This window comes from Nerophis lumbriciformis, linkage group LG14 (assembly GCF_033978685.3).
Source record: "Nerophis lumbriciformis linkage group LG14, RoL_Nlum_v2.1, whole genome shotgun sequence".
NCBI lineage: Eukaryota > Metazoa > Chordata > Actinopteri > Syngnathiformes > Syngnathidae > Nerophis > Nerophis lumbriciformis.
The window spans coordinates 19,814,425-19,822,067 of NC_084561.2; positions in this window are offsets into that span (position 1 = coordinate 19,814,425).

The window sequence follows — 7,643 nt, forward strand, 5'->3', positions numbered from 1 at the left end:
CCAGATCATGCAACGCACGGAAAGTCAGGACTAAAATCTTAAACTCAATGCATGTGCATAAAAAAACTGCAAATCAGTTCTCATGCTTCACTTTAAAGAGACGTTCAAAAGACTCAACTTGTTCGCAAATGTCACATCTCTAATTTACAATGTCCGAAAAGGAGCAGGAAGAAGCAGAGCTTATTTATTCCTGTACCCTTCTCCATGTCTCAGCAATTTCAGTTTGTACACTTACTGTGTTTATAATGCTGTTCGAATGTTACCATTTTCTAGTAGCAAAAGACAATAATGAATGTGTAATGAAAGGTAGCCTTTTCAGTGATGATTGAAAGAGAAAAGCAAGAAAAAATAAGTAACTTTGCATACACTTATTTTTATTTTTCCTTTTCCAAGGTTTAGGTAAGGATAAGGAAGAATAATAAGTAACTTTTTTGTGTTTGTGTTTTTACACAAAATGTTCTAGTAGCTGAAGAAAATAATGAATGCATACTAACAGATATGTAATCTATTCAGTGATAATTGATAAGATAAAGTAACTTTATGAAAAAGTAACTTTATTTACACTTCCTTATAAAAGGAAGAAAAATAACTAACTTTTTTACACTCATTTTGCAATGCAGTCTGCTGAAAATGATGGAAAGCGCCACGACACATATCAACTGGTGCTGTGGTCAAAGTTGGAAATGCCACAAAACACATTTTAAGATATTCAACACTTTACTGCCATTTGGCAGCTAAAGTGGATAGTGCACCCCCCAATTTGTCACATTTTATGTGTCAGGTAAACCGCAAAGAATGGGGCTAGTTGAATCCCCTAAAGTGACCCACCTTAGGCCAGGGCTCGTCAAACTGTGAGGCGGGCCTCCCAAGTGAGGAGTTCCGGTGAGGAGCAGCAGATTGAGAAATAAACTTTTTAAAACCCACAAAGGTTATGTCACAGAAAAAAAAAGGTGTGTCCTGATTACCATTTGGGAGTCTTTAGTTTAGTGATGATGCCACTGAAACAGGTGTTTGCTTTCTGTGCACTCCTTAGCTGCACTAGTTTTTGTGCTAACTAAATGCTCTTATTACCTGCTCACCATCTCCTGTCACTGCATTCTGGGGTCACAATGCAAGCAACCCTGCCATCTCGTCACAGCGCTACATTTACTTTTGTTTTTGAGTAACTTTGAGTACGTTTTGGCAACTCTACCTACCTCCGCCCATATTATGACTTGTAAAGTTCACATTAAAACTGATTTGAGTTATCACCATTTTGGAATGAGTGTTATCTACGCAGTTATTATTGTGTCTGTGCTGCACTACTCCACCCCTGAGGTTGCAGATAATGCTTAGATTATACTGTGAGTCAACACGTGCAGCTTGTTTCAGCAGTTTATTTTTATAAGAGGTCAAATGTGTCGGGCCTGCAATGTTTTATCAATAACATAAAAGCCAATGCTGGGATATCATGACTAAGTAATGGTTATTCACAGTAATCATTGATTATTCTGTACATGTCAGTTGAGTTCACTTGCGGTGACAAATGTTTTTTTTCTCCCAACGACCTATGTGCTCATCCTCCACAGAAACTTGTGATCACCAATTTGGGTTAATGCTTTCTTCCTTCATGACAGACCAGTCAGAGTAGTTACTTAATGTTTTCTTTGAGAGGCCATGTTCAAATCCTTGATTCACCCCACTGAGTTCTGGTTTAACCAATACCTTCAACGTTGATTTGTTTTTGACATTCCAATAGCTGCTAATTATATCATAAGGTGTTAACTCAAGTTTACTCACTCATAGAACAACTGGTTTCTAAAAATACTAAATAATATTAGCACGCTAACAGTAAGCATGTGTCAAAAAACAAAATATGACTGAGGTGTATATCTGTAAAATTTGCCTCTGACGTTAATTTAAGCATGCCCGCAGCAATTACGATAAAATCTGACTTTGAGGGGCATGCCTGCAAAATTACCGTATTTTCCGCGCTATAAGGCGCACCTAAAAACCTCCAATTTTCTCAAAAGCTGACCATGCGCCTTATAATCCGGCGCGCCTTATACACTGCAAAAAGTCAGTGTTTAAAAAAACAAGGAAAAAAATACAAAATTAGTGGTATTTTATTTGAACTAAGCAAAATTATCTGCCAATAGAACAAGAAAATTCGGATTGTCAAGACTTTCCAAAACAAGTAAAATTAGCTAACCTCAATGAACCCAAAAATACCTTAAAATAAGTATATTCTCACTAATAACAAGTGCACTTTTCTTAGTAGAAAAAAAAAGGAGATTAAATTAAGTAAATACTAGTGCCATTATCTTGACATAATGATATGCGCTCGGCATCATGATTTTTTTTTAAGCTTGAAGTAAGAATTATTACTTTAAAACAGTAGTTTTATACTTGTGAGTGTATATGACACAGCTTTGCAACAGTTGACATTCTAGTTTCAAGCATCAAAAAGTCATCAAATCTCAGCAACAAGCTGTAATATCTTACTAAGATAATTTAGGACCAAAACCCTTAAAACAAGTAAAACACTAACAGTGTTGGGTTAGTTACTGAAAACCAGTAACTAGTTACAGATACTAGTTACTTTATTTCAAAAGTAACTCAGTTACTAACTCAGTTACTTACACCAAAAAGTAATGCGTTACTGTGAAAAGTAACTATTTAGTTACTTCTTCTACTTTTTGTTTTTAAAGCTCCCATTAATGCCCTTTTAGCCTTCATTTCAGTACTGTTATTGCACTGGAGAATAATACAATCTGTTGATCAACTTGACATGCATTTGCATCACTGAACTCTGCTAAGCAATGTGCTCTACATACAACACACAAAGACAAAGATATGTTTCAAAGGGCCAATTTATTTCAGGCCAGAACAAATTGACAAAACTATTTTAAATAGCTGCAACATAACATACATAAGTAACAAACAGCATAATAACACTAACACTAACCACGTTAAACCCAGATTCCAAACTAACAAAGGTCTTAACTCATTGTCTTTCTATGCCACTTCAATATGGAATCCACTCCCAACAGGTGTAAAGTAAAGGGCATCTCTATCCTCCTTCAAAACCGCACTAAAAGAACATCTCCAGGCAACTACAACCTTAAACTAACACCCTCCCTTCCACATAATACCTCTTCGGATTGTAAATAATCAAATGTAGACATTTTTTTTTATACTTTCTGATCTCTCTCTCTGTGTCCACTACTTGCTATACATATCCTACCAAGTCAGTCCTACACTGTTTCAATGTCCATTTCTCTGATGATGCAATTGTTGATGCTGATTGTTGATGACAGAAGTGATACCAACCACACCTAACCAGATTTGACGTGCAGCGCTATTGTGAAGGCCATAAGTGCTTGACTGGTGGGAAAAAGAGAGCTCTTGTCAGAGGCGTGTTTATTTTAAATGTTGATCATGTCAATTACAGTAAAAGCGTTAGGATCAGTGACACCCAGTGATACGTATGCGACTCACCAACGTTTAATATGTGACTCGCATGCTAGTTTCTGTCAAAAAATCGTAAAATACCATCTTTTTAATGGGGAGGAACCAAATGTCAAAGTTTGCCTTGAGCCCCTGTATGACTAAACACGCCCGATGGGAGTAGTGACAGTTCCCAGCATGCTCTTTGTGTTAGAATAATTATGTGTAAGTTATCATAAAAGTTTCCGTTTTCGGAAACTTCTGGCGAGCAGACAAGGGCTGTCTTTGTTGTACCAAACCAAAGGCTTGTAAAATTCTATTGTGTACGATGAGAAAAGACGGGAGGGGTTATCTATTGTGATCCAAGACTTGCCCAAGCTCGATCCAGGACCAGTCCAAGCCCGAGGCATCTTTTTCTTTTGTGTTAATGTGACCGAAAACAATGCCTGTTTACATACCCCCCATTCCTTTAGAAACAGCCGTTGTTATGTAAACAGGAAAGTCCAAATAAAAAGAGGTGGCGTACAATCTTTCGCCAGAGCGTGCTGGAGACTACAAGAGTTCAGCCCAGACGTTTCTCCTCAAATTGAGCCAAATTGAATTCTGTCTCTGTTAAATTCCTTGCTTCTTGTTTCATTTAATAGATGTCATCAGTGTTTGAACCTGACACTTTGGCATATATCTGTGGCGAGGAGCAGTTTTTGCTATCAGGCTCTGCCCACTACAAATGGATAAATGGTAAATGAGTTATACTTGTATAGCGCTTTTCTACCTTCAAGGTACTCAAAGCGCTTTGACACTATTTCCACATTCACCCATTCACACACACATTCACACACTGATGGCGGGAGCTGCCATGCAAGGCACTAACCACAACCCATCAGGAGCAAGGGTGAAGTGTCTTGCTCAAGGACACAACGGACATGACTAGGTTGGTAGAAGGTGGGGATCGAACCAAGAACCCTCAGGTTGCTGGCATGGCCACTCTACCAACCGCGCCACGCCGGTAAGAGTAGGTACTGACCGACGCAGCACTTGAGAGCGTCATTGCATTTCTACCAATTCTGATCAAGATCTGAATTTGTAGAGACAAGTTATGTTGGCATTTTTTATGGCGAACCATCAGATCAAAGTAAGGCGACATGCCACGCCCACATCTTACAGCGTGGGCAAAATTCCTTCCATCCATCCATCTTCTTCCGCTTATCCAAGGTCGGGTCGCGGGGGCAGCAGCCTAAGCAGGGAAGTCCAGACTTCCCTCTCCCCAGCCACCTCGTCCAGCTCTTCCTGTGAGACCCCGAAGCGTTCCCAGGCCAGCCGGGAGACATAGTCTTCCCAACGTGTCCTGGGTCTTCCCCGCGGCCTCCTACCGGTCGGACGTGCCCTAAACACCTCCCTAGGGAGGCGTTCGGGTGGCATCCTGACCAGATGCCCGAACCACCTCATCTGGCTCCTCTTGATGTGGAGGAGCAGCGGCTTTACTTTGAGCTCCCCCCGGATGGCAGAGCCTCTCACCTTATCTCTAAGGGAGAGCCACGCCACCCGGCGGAGGAAACTCATTTCGGCCGATTGTACCCGTGATCTTGTCCTTTCGGTGACCATAGGTGAGGATGGGAACGTAGATCGACCGGTAAATTGAGAGCTTTGCCTTCCGGCTCAGCTCCTGAAGACGCCGCACCGATCCGCCTGTCGATCTCACGATCCACTCTTCCCTCACTCGTGGACAAGACTCCGAGGTACTTGAACTCCTCCACTTGGGGCAAGATCTCCCCCCCAACCCAGAGATGGCACTCCACCCTTTTCCGGGCGAGAACCATGGACTTGGACTTGGAGGCGCTGATTCTGGATCCTGGCCAGATGAAGCCATCAGGACCACATCATCTGCAAAAAGCAGAGACCTAATCACCAAACCAGATCCCCTCAACGCCTTGACTGCGCCTAGAAATTCTGTCCATAAAAGTTATGAACAGAATCGGTGACAAAGGACAGCCTTGGCGGAGTCCAACCCTCACTGGAAACGTGTCCAACTTACTGCCGGCAATGCGGACCAAGCTCTGGCACTGAGCATACAGGGAGCGGACTGCCACAATCAGACAGTCCGATACCCCATACTCTCTGAGCACTCCCCACAGGACTTCCCGAGGGACACGGTCGAATGCCTTCTCCAAGTCCACAAAGCACATGTAGACTGGTTGGGCAAACTTCCATGCACCCTCAAGGACCCTGCCGAGAGTATAGAGCTGGTCCACAGTTCCACGACCAGGACGAAAACCACACTGTTCCTCCTGAATCCGAGGTTCGACTATCCGGCGTAGCCTCCTCTCCAGTACACCTGAATAGACCTTACCGGGAAGGCTGAGGATTGTGATCCCAAATTTTGGGATCACACTCACATTTGGGCAAAATTCCTTCGTAATTTATCGTGGCCCATCTGTCTGGAATCTATCATTTTGACCGCAACGCATTTGGTCAAAGTCCCTAGGAGGAGTTTGTTATAAAGTACGACACCTGTTTTTGGCCTAAAAAGGGCAGACTTCCTGTTAGTTTTCAAAAATTTACTTTTACGTGCGTCCCGTCATGATAGACCTCCAGCTATTTTCGTGACGATACTTGAATCTGGTGGCAGGATCAAATTTGTTGTAATTTTCAAGAGTCAAATTTTAAATGTTGTATTCGGTACCGCAGATATGTCACGCTTTCAAAGATTGGAGAGTTTTTGTGCACGTTAAAGGCCTTAAAAATGTGTTCAAAATTGGAGAAAAATAATGCACAGAGTAACCAAAATAGGGCTCTCGCGGCCTGTGCTGCTCGGGCCCTAATTATTTTAAGAACATAAAAATATTGTTCTAATAACTCTAGTATCGATCATATACTGTTACTAGCCTTGGTTTTGACACCACCTATTTATGGATTTATCTGCCCTTCTCTTACATGTACTGATTGACAATGCTGACACACCAACAGTTGTTATATTATACTCTCTCGAGACTCTTATTAACCTATTTGTTAATTTCATGTTAATAATCGCTTTCTTTCTGCTGTACTGTGCTTCTATCTACACTTCTTAAAGTCTACTAAGCTCTTATTTCTTGGTGTTTAAAGCTAGCTTAGCGGTTAGCTTAGCTATTAGCATACTTGCACCTGATTTGCTTCCGGTGTCCAACTTGTTGAGCCTTGTCCTTCAGTGATAATATTACTTGATAATGATACTTGAGATACTAAGAAATGTAGATTATTTGCTGTAATGGAGGTGATTATTATTAGCTTAGGGTGGGGGTCAGTAATCCGCGGCTCTTGAGCGGCATGCGGCCCCCCAATGCCGCCCTAGTGGCTCCCTGGGGCATCTTTAAAAAAACATTAAAAATGGAAAAAGATGGGGGGGAATCTTTTTTTTTAAATTTTAGTATGTTTTTTGTTTGAGGACCAACATGACACAAACCTTCCCCAATTGTTAGAAAGCCCACTGTTTGATATGTTTGTGTGTATGCTTCACTGATGAGAGCATTTGGTGAACATCGTTTTGTCCTACTAATTTCGGCGGTTCTTGAACTCACCATAGTGTGGACTGTGCAACAGTTTGTTTACATGTAAAATCTTCCACTCCTCCTTTGTCTTATTTAGTCCACCAAATGTTTCATGCTGTGCGTGAATGCACAAAGGTGTACTTTGTTGATGTTATTGACTTGTTGGAGTGCTAATCAGGCATATTTGGTCACTGCATGACTGCATGCTAATCAATGCTAACATGCTATTTAGGCTAGCTGTATGTGCATTTGTAGGTATATTTGAGCTCATTTAATATCCTTTACTTTTATCCTCTTTGTATATAATTCAGTTTTGCATGTCTCATATGACACATTATCTGTATGTAATATTGGCTGCATTTCCTGTTTGTGCACCATGTTGTTCCAGACCACAGCAAATATTACCTAGCTTGCCAAAGATTGTAATAAATCTATTAAAAGAAGACAGCTTGCCGTTTCCTTTAACTTGAACACACACATGTATACCTTTGGCCATTAAAAGCCAGTCATTTCCAGGAGTTATCTCACCTTCTAAGTAGCCTCTGATTTATTAATGGTTTCTAATGTTGTAAAAATGTGTAGAATATTACATTTCAACATTTCTGTCAACGAAGATTTGCTTAAGCCTGCGACAGTCATTTTGATAGTAGGCTAGTATAGCTAATATAGACACTTACATCATGTGTTGCC